Source organism: Suncus etruscus, chromosome 2, assembly GCF_024139225.1.
Source record: "Suncus etruscus isolate mSunEtr1 chromosome 2, mSunEtr1.pri.cur, whole genome shotgun sequence".
Classification (NCBI taxonomy): domain Eukaryota; kingdom Metazoa; phylum Chordata; class Mammalia; order Eulipotyphla; family Soricidae; genus Suncus; species Suncus etruscus.
Genome location: NC_064849.1, coordinates 22,722,655 through 22,736,742, shown reverse-complemented (window position 1 = coordinate 22,736,742; position 14,088 = coordinate 22,722,655).

Sequence of the window (14,088 nt, the reverse complement as noted above, 5' to 3'; positions counted from 1 at the left end):
TCCCAATAGGTGATAATTTTTTAATGATGCCTACTTGGAACTTACATAGATTTTATAATATGATGTTATGGGGAATGAAGACATAATGTACATATTTTTATGTAATAAAGATTCTAGAACTTGTATCATGCGCAATAAATATTTGGGATGTGTTAATATACAAAGACTCATAATTATCCCCTAAAGAAAAAATGTTCAGCTTGCCTTATTGTCAAATTTTAGTGTTACAAACTCTCTAAACCCTACCACTTCCTACTTTTGGAAGTGGCCCAGAAAAAAAGAAAAACAAAAGAAAGCACAGTAAAGCCATTGCGCAAATGGCCCTGGAAAGTATGAAGAGATAAGAGCTGAGTTGCTGTGAAACCCTGAGCTGCTGGCTATTCCCTCTAGACATGTAAAGTGATCTTTTTCTAGGGGCATTTTGCAGGCCATTACATCCTCTCTGGCAGATGGATTCTGGCTCCTCCATTAGAAGAGCTTGCTAGTGTAATTGGCACTTTCATTCTGCATTCATTTCAGTATCAGACTCAGAGAAATTGGTTCTCATTTGTTAATACCAAAGGAATCTGTAAGAGAAAGGACATTCTAATCAGAAAGGTTACCTGAAAAAATGTAGACTAAGTGATGGAGACCAATATTTAAAAAATAATGGTAGGTGGCTGGAGAGATAGCATCAAGGTAGTGTGTTTGCCTTGCATGTTGAGGACAGTGGTTTGAATCCTGGCATCCCATATAGTCCCCTGAGCCTGCCAGGAGCGATTTCTGAGCATAGAGCCAGGAGGAACCTCTGAGAGCTGCCTGGTGTGACCCAAAAACCAAAAAATAAAAAATAAAATAAATAAATAAATAAATAAAAAATGATGGTGACTCATTTGGATTTTGAACTGTGTCCCACACATCAACATGGAATATTTTTAAATCATTAAAGCCCTATAAACTCTTACAGTATAGATAGTTCAGATTATTTTTTTATAATTCATACTCAAAAAACACAAAACTTGATATATTCAGTGATCATACCTCAGGCTTCACTCTATCCTAAGAATATTTTGATGTCCTGATGTCAATAAGTGAAATTGAAGGCCAGATTTTCATTATCAAATGGAAATTACCTACATGAATTTTCTCTTCTTTTCTTTTCTTTCTTTTTTTTTTTTTTTTGGTTTTTTGGGCCACACCCGGTAACGCTCAGGGGTTACTCCTGGCTATGTGCTCAGAAGTTGCTCCTGGCTTTGGGGACCATATGGGACACCGGGGGGATCGAAACTGCAGTCCCGTCAAGGGCTAGCGCAGGCAAGGCAGGCACCTTACCTTTATGCGCCACCGCCCCGGCCCCTCTTCTTTTTTCTATATTTTAATTTTTTTCTATATTGAGCTTGGAACCCAAGCCTCACACCTTATATGGTTTTTCAGTGATTTGGTCCTGGCAATTCAGAGATTGTGTTGTATTGCTTGCATTTCTATTCTACTGGTGAGAGTTTTCAATTCTATTCCCTGACTGGGGAATGAGAATGATGTATGAACTTGAAGAAAAAAAGATGTGGGTTGTTTGAAATTTTATTCTCCTTAAAGAGTGTTTAAAAACATGCTGATTTTTTGGTTGTTGGGTGCTTTTCAATTTTTTTTTGGTAGTTATTGTTCTGGTTGTTTTGTTGTTGGTTGGTTGTTTGCTTTTTGTTTTATTTTTTACTGCTGTTTGTTGGTTTTTTATGTTATGTTTTTCTCCTTTTTCTTTTTTTGTCTTCTCCCTGTAGAATCACACAACTCAAGGAATTGAGGGGGAAAATAAAAATGAGTGGTACCAGGACTAAACAGCCGTATGAACATTGAGTGGAAATAAAAAATTATTAGACTTACGCACCAAAACCCAAAGTCAACAACAATAGAATAAATACCCCATCTACAACAAGCTATACACAGAGGGAAACAGTTACACTAGCACTCTGGGGTGCAATAGGAGGGAGATATGACACACAAGCTGGGAAAAGGGGTGGGGAGGTGAGGACTACCCTGATTGTCACTTATGTTACGCTTTAAATATTACTGTGAAAGATTTGTTATTCACTTTTTGGTCACAATAAAAATTATTTAAAAAAACATATTGAATTTAGAAAAGAAAAGGTGAAAGGGAAAGAACAAGAAAAAGGATTATCACATAATAAAAAAACTAAAAATTTTGGAAAATAATATTTTATAAAAGGTTGAATTAATAAGACACTAAAAAGTGTTCATAGGCAAAGGGAACACCACAAAATTGATAAAGAAACCACTAAATCTGGTTGGGTTCTCGAGGGGAATATTCTGTTTATAACTGAAACTCAACTATAAATATACTTGTAATTTATGGTGGCTTAAATAAAGATTTATATATAAGATAAATTAATGAAAACAAAAACAAATAAAAACAAACAAAAAACAAAGGATATTTAAATTTATATAGTTCTATTTAATTTATTTTTAAAAATAATTGCATTATTTGCTAGTGAAACCAAATCATTGAACACACCTCTGAAATCAACAATTTGGGAAGTTTGCTACTGTTTTCCTTACTGTATTTTTTTGTGGATTCAGAAACTAATATCGGGATATGTTATATATTTTGAATTCTACTCTTTGTGTAGTGTGAGGTGGTAGTCCAGATTTATTTTCTGTTTTTTTTTTTTATTTTCATGTGGCTAGCAGTTTTTCAGCACAATTATTTTAAAAAAGTTCCTTTCTCTACTTTGTATTCTTTGATCCTTTGTCATAACTTTACTGTACTTATATCTGACAGTTTATTTATGGAATTTCAATTCTGTTTCATAGGTCTGAGAGTCTGCATTTGTTTCAGAATTTTGCTATTTTGATTATATGGTATTATAGTATAATTTAAAGTGAGAGAATTCAATATCTCTCATGTTTTTCTCCGCAAAATTAACTATCTGTGCAGTTCCATAAAAAAATTTTTTTTTGTTTTGTTTTTTTTTTGGGCCACACCCGGTGACGCTCAGGGGTTACTCCTGGCTATGCACTCAGAAGTCGCTCCTGGCTTGGGGGACCATATGGGACGCCGGGGGAATCGAACCGCGGTCCGTCCTAGGCTAGCGCAGGCAAAGCAGGCACCTTACCTCCAGCGCCACCGCCCGGCCCCCCATAAAAAATTTTAATAGTATTTTCTCTATATCCTAGAGGAATACCAGAAATATTTCTAACAGATTTGAATCGAATTTGTATAATTCCTTTTGTAGGATAATTTTTTAACTATATTACTTCCTATCCATGGACCATGACTATTTTCAATTTCTTCGTGTTTTTTCCATTTCTTTTAATGGTAAATTATGTCAGTGTATGTTTTTTACTTCCTTTGCTGAATGAATTCCTAGGCATTTCATCACTGAGAACATAGTTGTAAAGTTCTAAGGAGAGAGTGAGAGAGAGAGAGGAGAGAGATGAAGAGGAGAGAGAGGAATTGACGAGAGGAGAGAGAGAGAGAAGAGAGAGAGAGAGGAATGAGAGGTCAATAAAACCTGATACCTAGTTTTTATTTCCTAGCCTTGCCACAGCATGGATCCACAGATATCACTGGGTCTGGTTCCTGATACCAATACTGCCAGGATAATGGCCCCCAAAGCAAAACAAAACAATATGTGTTATTGAAATTGATTTTACTTTCAAGCTAAATATTTTTACTATAACACTAATGTACCAAGTTTTTTTGTAATATAGCTGTTACGTCTTTACCTATTCCAAACACCAATTCTGTTGGAGAGTGTTTGGAATATTAAAAAGCCCTCTCACTAATCAAAATGAAGTTTCTGAAAGTCTTAGCCAAAGTGCTTACAAGCTGCATGTGGCCTTCTTTGCCCTTGGACCCAAAGAAATAGAAATAGCCTAGAGCTAGGGAGTTTACTAGGCTCCAAGATGTCCTTGTAAAGACAGGGGTCATAGGCCCAAGCTGAGATTAGATTTTGTATTTTGTTGCTCAAAAATAATGTAAATCTCTTGACTGATGATAATCTTATTAACCTTGGAAAATCAAGATGTTCCCGTGGAAAGTTACAGCAATTCCTACTGTGCCTACTCTCTCTGTTTTGCATTGTCTATAAAAGGTCTATTTTTTTCTTTTATTAAACGGACTCTTGATCGAAAACCCTTGTCTCGAGTCTCATTATTTCCCAGTCCCTCTTCTATTTCAGGCCGGATTCTTCTTCGAGAATTGCGAATTACTGACGTGGGTCCCCCAGCTTTACCCGCTGGTCGGGGGGTCTTTGGAAGACCACACAATTCCACCACCAGTGTGATCTTCCTTCCACCAATGGCCCCAATTTTCAATTCATGACCCAGCCTTAGAGGCACAAATTTATTTCATATTGCTAATTACAATACAAAAGCAGATGGAATGTCAAAACTTAGATCATTGTTATATGGAATTGCTTTTTAAATTTTTTGCCTGTCTCCTTTGTATCATGGCTTGCCAATAAAAATATAAATCATTTGTGTCTGTTAATTCTATACCACCTGCCATTTTGTAGGTTGTTGTTTCTAAGGACTTTTATAAAGTCCTTTAGGGTTTTGTATGCATGTTATCATGCCATCTATAATAGTGTCTGTTTAATTTGTTTCCAGTTTGACTCAATTAATTTCTTGGGTCCTAATTAATTGCTGTTGGCTGTGACTTCCAATATTAATATTGGCCCAGAGGCAAGTATTAGGTGGGTATGGATAATTGTCATTTCCTTGCCCTGTCCCCCAAATCTAATAATAAAATAAGTTTCCTCTCGGGTTACTCTGCCCTTAGAAGCTTAATTCTTATTTGTTTATCTCTGTAAAGCTTGCAGTATGCTTCAGAGAACCAAACCAAGAGGAGCATTTATTGCTCATTCTCATGCCCATTGGTCTGTAACTTGGCCTCCGTACATATGCACTTCTGTTTTCTTTTTGTATAAAAACACGCCTTGTGATGCCATCTTCCAGCTGACTGGCTTGTTTACAGTAAAACTCTTTTTGTACTTTTCACAATGTCTCTTGACTCATTGACTTAAGGCGCAGTGGAGCTGAACCTTCCAGGATATAATTTGGCAGGCTGGCTTGGAGTAGATTTTGTTACCACTTGGAAACTATTGGGTACTCTCTGTGCCCTGAAGACCAACTCTCAATTTCCTGGCCTGATACCAAGTACCTCTCATGCCAATTCTCAACTACACGTGTGTGCATGTATTTGTGTGTTTGTGTGTGTGTGATTGTGTTTGTGGCCACTTCTGTGTCTGTGAATGACGAAAGTTGTTTCAGTTTGCATACCCAATAATTTCTTTCACTTTCATCTTCTCCTTTACCTGTGGATTTGGGTCAATTTTGCAAATCCTCTTGGAATACTTGTGAACTTTTGGTTAGAATATGTGAGTTGACTCATCAATTCTGTCTGTATGTGGCCACTTCTGTGTTATTTCCAAGGACAAAAAGTCTTTTGAGAAAGGAAAATTCTATTAGGTACTTTTACCATTTTGTGAGAAGGCTGGCAGATGAGTGTAGAAACCATGGTACTCAGATGACTTGGTTTAACCAGCTAATAAAGAGAAGAGACAGGACAATGAAATTGATTGGAAACTAGTTAATAATTTGAGGAACCAGAGAGTCGTTTAGATAGAAAAATGTCATGAGTTCCAGTAATTCATGATCTGCAATCCTTTTGGAAGAGGTGGGCTGGCTACTTTATTTACAAGCCATGTTTTGTTTGTGTTAATGTTATATGCTATAATATTTGAATTTTTATGAATACAAGGGTTTGGATGTTATTTTTTCATGTTTGTTCCTTAAATTTACATTTGATAACAACTAGGCTCTGTCTTTAATGCTGTTGTAAGAAGAAAGCACTACCATGACTGCATTTACCACTCTGTAACAACTTCTCTACCATGGGCAGGTCCTCCTAAACCTCATATCTATTGTCTCTAATATTATTACACATACTATCTTTTATTTTTCTTATACCCCACAAATGAGTGAGATGTTTCTACATATACCCCTCTCCCTCTGGCTCATTTTACTTAGCATAATTAAAGCTCCATATCCATCCATGTATAAGCAAATTTTATGACTTTATTTTTCTTAATACCTGTGTAGTATTCCATTGTGTGGTATTTAGCATTTTTTTAGCCACTCATGTGTTCTTGGGAAATTAGGTTGTTTTCAGATTCAGACTATGTGAACATTACTGCGATAACATAGTGAATGCAAAGGGCTTCTCTACATGGTGATTTTGGTTTTTTTGAGGATATATTCCTGAGTGGTATTGTTCAATCACAGGAAGCTCAATTTCTATCTTTTTGAGGAATATCCATACTGTTTTTCCAAAAAAGACTGGACTAGTCCATAATTCCATCAGCAATGAATGAGAGTATCTTTTTCCTTGTATGCATGCCAGCACTTGTTCTTGTTCTTTAATGATGTATGCTAGTCTTTTGGTGTGAGATGATATCTCATTGTTTTAATTTAACCTGATAATTAATAATGCAGAGCATATTTATGTGCTTTTTTAATGGCCAACATCTGGTTTTTTTAATCATTGAGGAAATGTCTGTTCATTTATTCTTTCCATTTTTGGATTGGGGTAAGATGATTTTTCTTTATAAATTATATCAGTGCCTTGTATTATCTTAGATATTAACCCCATATATGATGGGTATTGAGGGAATAGTTTCTCCCATTTTATGAGTAGTTTTTGTATATTAGTCACTGTTTTTTTCTTTTTTGGGGGTGGGGGTGTTTGGGTCACACCCGACGTGTTCAGGGGTTACTCCTGGCCCTTATGCCTCAGAAATTGCCTCCTGGCAGGCTCGGGGGATTAATATGGGATGCTGGGATTCGAACCACCATCCTTCTGCATGCAAGGCAAATGCCTACCTCCATCGCTATCTCTCTGGCCCCTAGTCACTGTTCTTTTTTGAAGTACACAAGCTCCTTAGTTTAATGTAGTTCCATTTGTTTATTTTTGTTTCCACTTACTTGAACAGTGGTGTTTTCTCTCTGAAGAAACCTTTATCATCAATGTCTTATGGACTGTTCTTTTTTTTTTTTTTTTTTTGGTTTTTTGGGTCACACCTGGCAGTGCTCAGGGGTTTTATTCCTGGCTCCAGGCTCAGAAATTGCTCCTGGCAGGCACAGGGGGACCATATGGGGCGCCGGGATTCGAACCGATGACCTCCTGCATGAAAGGCAAATGCCTTACCTCCATGCAATCTCTCCGGCCCATTATGGACTGTTCTTATGTTTTTTTTTTTTTTCCCTATGTATCTTATGATTTTAGGTCTGATATAAAGGTCTTTCATTCATTTTGATTTGACCTTAATGTACTGGTGTAAATGAGAGATTTGAGTTCACTTATTTGCATGTTGTTGACCAATTTCCCCAACATCTAATTTTAAAGAGGATTTTCTTACTCCACTTTGCATTTCTTGCCCTTTTTATCAAAGATCATCAATTGATTATATACGTGGGGGTCAGTCTCAGAATATTCAAGTTTCAGAATAGAATATTCTTGAATAGAATATTGAATAGAATACTCAAATCTAGCCTACTAATCTGAGAGTCTGTCTTATTCCAATACCATGCTGGTTTTTTTTTGTTTTTTTGTTTTTTTTTTTTGGTTTTTGGGCCACACCCGGTGACGCTCAGGGGTTACTCCTGGCTACGTGCTCAGAAGTCGCTCCTGGCTTGGGGAACCATATGGGATGCCGGGGGATTGAACCGCGGTCCATCCAAGGCTAGTGCAGGTAAGGCAGGCATCTTACCTCTAGCGCCACCGCCCGGCCCCACCATGCTGTTTTAATGAATGCTGTATTATAGAACAATTTAAAGTTGGGGAAAGTATGCTTACCATCATCTATTTTTCCAAAAGATTGTTTTAGTTATTCATAAATGTTTATTTTTTCAATTAAATTTCAGAAGTGTTTGATCTATTATTTTGAAAAATGTATGGAATTCTCATAGGGTTTGCATTAAATATGTACAATGATTTTCAAACTAATGGCATTTTAATGTTATTAATCTTCCCATTCCATGAGCAAATATACGCCTCCATTTCCTGTGTCCTTTTTTATTTCTTGAAACAGTGTTTTGTAGTTTTTGTTTGATAGATAGGTCTTTTATCCAATTAACGTTACTCTGAGGTACTTGATTTTCTGAGGGGTAATTGTGAATGGTATTTTTAAATGTCTCTACTGGTTTTTTTTTTTTTTTGCTTGTTTGTTTGTTTTGGGGCCACATCCAGCAGCGCTCAGGGGCTACTTCTGGCTCTGCACTCAAAAGTTGCTCAAAAGAAGACTCTGGGGACCATATGCGATGCCAGGAATATAATCACCTTCTGTCCTGTGTCGGCCATGAGCAATGCAAAAACCTTACCTCTGTACTATCTCTCAGGCCCACCATTTTATTTTTTGTAGATAGAAAAGCCATGTGTTTTTGAGTAATAATATTGTAGTCTGCTACTTTATTATATAAATCCATTGTTTTTAGAAGCTTTTTTGATAGTCTTTTGGTTTTTTTAAGTATAGTATTATGACAGCTGCAAACTGTGAGAACTTGACATCTTCCTTTTCTATCTGAATGCCCTTGATATCATTTTATTGCCTGATTGCTATGGTAAGTACTTCCAGTATTATATTGAATAGAACTGGTGAAATAGGGTTAACTTTATTTACAACCATATCTTAGAGTAAAGTCTTTTAGTTTTCCCTTATTGAGTATAATGTTTGCCATGTGCTTGTAGTAAATGGCCTTGATTATATTGAGAAAAGTTCCTTCCATTTCCATCCAGTTGATATTTTATTTTATTTTGAACATATGGTAGACCTTGTCAAATGCTTTCTCTGCATCTATTGATATGATTATATGACTTTTATTTTTACTTTTGTCAATATGGTATATTATATGGAGATTGACTTGTTATAAACATCCTTGCATCTTTGGGATGAATCATACTTGGTCATGATTGAACTATGATCTTCATGAACTATTGGATTCTATTTGATAATGTTCTACAGGGATCTTTGCACCTGTGATTATCTAAGGAATTGGCCTGTAGTTCTGTGTGTGTGTGTGTGTGTGTGTGTGTGTGTGTGTTTTTGTCTGACTGCTCTTGAAATTAGGGGAATATTAGTGTCATAGAAACTATTTGAAAGTGTTTCTGTTTCTTTAATTTCCTGGAAGATCCTGAAAAGAATTGGGACTAGATCTACTTTAAAGGTTTGAAAGAATTCACTAATGAATCCATCTAAGCCTGGGCTTTGGTTTTTGGAAAGCCTTTTGATTACCATTGTAATTTCCCTCAATATTGATATGTCCGTTCAGATATCTCAGATAATTTTGGTTCAAAATTTGGAGGCTATAGGAGTCCAGGATTTTTCTATTTCTTCCAGGATCTCTTGTTTTTGTGGCATAAAAATTCTCAAAGAATTATTTCTTTTTACCCTCTAGATAACTTAGTAGTCGTCTTTGAGTGACCCCCTGTTTTCATTTCTAATTTGGTTTATTAAGTTTCCCTCTCTCCTTTTTATTTTTGCATCTTACTAATGATTTATTGATCTTGCTTATTTTCCAAAGATCTAACTCTTGCTTTCATTGATCTTTTGGATTGTTTTGATGCCCTGTTTTATTCATCTTCTGTTTAAATTTTTTTTCTTTCTCCTGTCTAGTTTTTGTTTATTTGTAGGGTCATTTTCAATATTTTAAACTGTGCTATTAATGTATTTATGTAGGCCTTTTCTTGCTTCTTGATTTATGCTTGACAAAACCTTTTCTGCATCTAATTATACTATTATGTTATTTTTATCATTTCCTTCCTTGACATGGTCTAGCACATGCGTTGACTTGCATATAGGTAATCATTCTTTGCATCTCTAAAATCTCTGTTGTTTCTTTTAATGCATTGTTGAATTGGGCCCACTAAATATTTTCTGAGGATTTTTATATCCTGGTTAATCAGGGTTATTGGTCTTTATTCTATATTTTGAGTTGTAGAAGTAGGACACATCTTATGTTTTATTTTTCTGGTTCTAAGCTCAATCTAACCCCAAAAGGTGCTAGGAATTAAAATGGGCTCAGCCACATGAAAGGCCAGTACTCTACCCATTATACAATAGATCTAGTTTCAGTTTATATAATCTTATTATTGATATTTCTGTCTACTTTTGGTAACAGGATAATGTTGGTCTTATAAAAAAACTGTTAGGAGGAATTTCTGTTTATTCAAGTTACTTTAAGAACTGGAGCAATAGCATAGCGCTAAGGAGTTTGCCTTGCATGCAGCCAATCAAGGATGGACATTGGAATCCCAGCATCCCATATGGTCCCCCAGGTGTGATTTCTGAGCACAGAGCTAGGAGAAACCCCTGAGCATCACTAGGTATGACCCCAAAACAAGAACAACAACAAAGAACTTGATAAAGGTTTTAAAGAAGTCACTGGCTTTTGATTTTTTTTAATGAGTCAAGAAAAAATTTTACTGGCAACGAGTTGGCAAGTTGAAAGATGGCAACTCTATTTTCATGTTGAGTAGATCTGGGAAATATCATGTAATGTGATGAATATCATGGTGTTTAATGAGGCCTGTGGTAGTTAGTTTGACTAGACCAGGACACCAACCTTTAGTTAAAGTATTGAAAAATTAACTACATATGCACAACATGGCAATGCAAGGCCATTAAGGGGTTGTTGGTAGTTAATCTCAGGGTTTAGGGTACAATAGAGACTTCGAAACACAGTGTTATATCTCTAAAGGATGATGTTGTTCCCTTAGGAACCTGGGCAAGGATTCTTCTATGATCTTTGTTCAGGATGATTGCACCACATGTGTGTTCAAAGTGTTTGCTCAAAGTTAAATTTTCTTCTGAGTTTCATCATGTGCAAGCTAAGATTCAGAATGCGCAGTCAAACTAAATCAAAATACCATTTGGCAGGTTTATATTTTTATTTTTTTTGAAAAATTGTAACATGCAATATTACATAACAACTAAGATGACAAAAATTATAAGGTGCACGAGAAAAGGGGGAAACAGATAAAGGGAATACAGCCATCAAAAAGGAACAGTAGTGATTTCATGAAACTAAAATTTTCAAAAATCACTCAAGCACTGAATTTTATACTCATTTTGTACTTTTATGATATAATGTTCGAGGCATCAAAACAAGATAGGAAGGCAACCTAGAACTGTATAGTAGGGGAACAAGAGAAAGAACTAGAGTGAAAAAAGTCTTACCAGCAAAATGGCAGAGTCAACATGTGAGCCCATGCCTAACAACAGCATTGCTTCTGGCAGCAGCACTTCTGCTGGCAGCAGCAGCCCTTTCCACAACCACAGCCCTTACCACAACCACATCCACAGCTGCAGCAACAAGGCCTGCAGCAGCAGGTGCGGCGGCGGCAGCAGCAGACCACAGGGGTGCTGCAGCAGCCCCCACAGCAGCCACGGCAGCAGCCGCAGCAGCCCCCACAGCAGCCCACCCGGTAGCACCTGCAGCAGTAGCAGTCGCTACAGCCGCCACAGCCACAGCCGCCACAGCCGCCACAGCCACCACAGCCACAGCCACCACAGCCACAGCTGCCACAGCCACCACAGCCGCAGCCGCCACAGCCACCGCAGCCACCACAGCCACCACAGCCACAGCAACCCATGGTGTTAGTAGAGAGGATTCAGGAGAGATTAGGAGGTTGGTTGAGGAGGTGAGGGAGGATAAGGACTCTCTGCTGGGGAAGCCTCTTATATACCATCTTGGGGAAGGGGAGAGGGAAGACTTGTGACCACTTCCTTGTTGCTGTTGAGCTCCAGGTACATGTAAGAATCCATCAGCTGCTATTGGCTTCCATTTAGGTATTTGTTCTCTGTTTTGTTTCTTTTCTTTATTAAGCAATCTTCTCATGTGAGTAAAACAAGCTAAGGTCACAAGTTTCAGAGGAGTGTCTGGGGTTCAAGGTGTCATAGGATATTGCTCGTCTAAGTACTGGAAGTTTGTGCTGAGTTTACAAGGACCTGATGGGGGCTAATAAAGGAGCATGAAGAGGATGACTGGAGGAATGTATGGCACCACTGTGCAGGAAGGATGAAGTATAGCTTGGTTGCTTGTTTGTGTGGATTGGAGGCAGAGCTGTATTTTAGGGGGAAGAGCATATGCAAGAGCAATCAGGAGGTTAATGTGTGTGAGCCCAAGGAGGGATAGAAGAAATTTTGTGTGAAAGTTTATACACCACCTTCAGGCATAGTACAAGTTGTCATATATTTAAGGAGAGTCCAGATCCCTTTGTAAATATTGTTATGTGTATTCCCCTTGAAAGTTGATTAGCTGGATGCAGATGTGAAACAAAATTAAAGAAAGTGGCTGGTTGAGTCCAGAATTCAGACTCAGAAAAACTTCTACTTTTGTTTTGTTCAAGTAAGAGATTTCAGTTAGTAGGAGGAGCCATTGATTTGAGCAGTGGAATTGGTAAAATTGTGAATCTGAATTCAGAAACTCCAAGGGCCAGCTGTTTTCTATGAAAACTAACTTATGTATAAAAATACTTGCACTTCTCAATTTGTTGCTGAGACATTTTTATAAAGCAAAGCTAGATGTGTTCTGTTGGATAAAGAAATTGTGGCAAATATATATATGTATATATATGTATATATATATATATAATGAAATATGCCTCAGCCATGGGAAAAGATAAAATCTGGCAATTTTCTGTCACTTAGGTGCAACTGTAAAAGATAAATAGCAGGGGATCCAATTCAAATGCAGAATAGAAAGAAACCCAGCTAGACATTGGACAGCTTTCACTGGAAACAAGTCCTGACAGAAGGGTGAAAGTCGTGAACCATGATGGAGGGAACTTGAAATATTGGGAGGGAGGGATTGGCATGGTGACTGCATTTGTGAAACAGAGACGTCAATTCTGTTTTAACTTATGATACCTCCATAAAAATAAATAAAAAGAAAGCTAAAATTAGTGTATTGGGTCAACTATAATCTCAAGAATGTAAACAGGGAATGGCATAAGCACTACATATAGAAAGAATAATAGTCACATGAGGAAGTGATCACTGGCCATATGTCATGGCCACTCACTCTCCCTCTCCATCCTGAGGTGGTATATAAGGGACTTCCTCAGCAGAGGGTCCTTATCCTCCCTCACCTCCTCAAGCAACCTCCTCACCTCTCCTGAATCCTCTCGACTAACACCATGGGTTGTGGCTGTGGTGGCTGTGGTGGCTGTGGAGGCTGCGGCTGTGGCGGCTGTAGCGACTGCTACTGCTGCAGATGCTACCGGGTGGGCTGCTGTGGGGGCTGCTGCGGCTGCTGCCGTGGCTGCTGTGGGGGCTGCTGCAGCACCCCCGTGGTCTGCTGCTGCCGCCGCCGCACCTGCTGCTGCAGGCCTTGTTGCTGCAGCTGTGGCTGTGGCTGTGGCTGCGGGAAGGGCTGCTGCTGCCAGCAGAAGTGCTGCTGCCAGAAGCAATGCTGCTGCTAGACAGGTGCCAGCCTCTGGCCATTTGCTGCAGGGACTGTCCTGCTGGTAAGACTTTCTCTCTCTCTGCCTGTCCTTCTTGATTTTCCTGTCACAGGTGACATGGGGAAGATTCTTAAGATTTAGATGTACACCCTCATCTCCTGGTCCCTGAGATCCTGCCTTCAATTGAAATACACCTACATCAACCATATTTTATATTTAAAGTATAAACCTAGAACAGTATGACAATATTTTAATGTAATTTTTTCTCTTGCATAAAGCTGTTAAATATATGTTCCTCTCCCTGTTCCCATTTCTATACTTTCTCTGTTTTAATATATTTGTGACCGTTCTCTGATTCTATAAAGCTAAGACATATTTGTCTTAATAAACCCTTTCAATGATAACAAACTCACCATAGTATCCTGTGTTTTTAATGTGTTATGAAAAACATGTTATAAAAATTAAACCCTTCAAAATAGTTAATACATGCCATGCTTAGTTGAAATGTTTATAAAAATTAATATATTATTTGTCTCTCATAGTTTTTTACACCATGGTAATATTTCTGTGGCTTTAAATATATCCCTTTGTATAAATATGTTCTGGAGACATTTTAATCATTTTAGTTT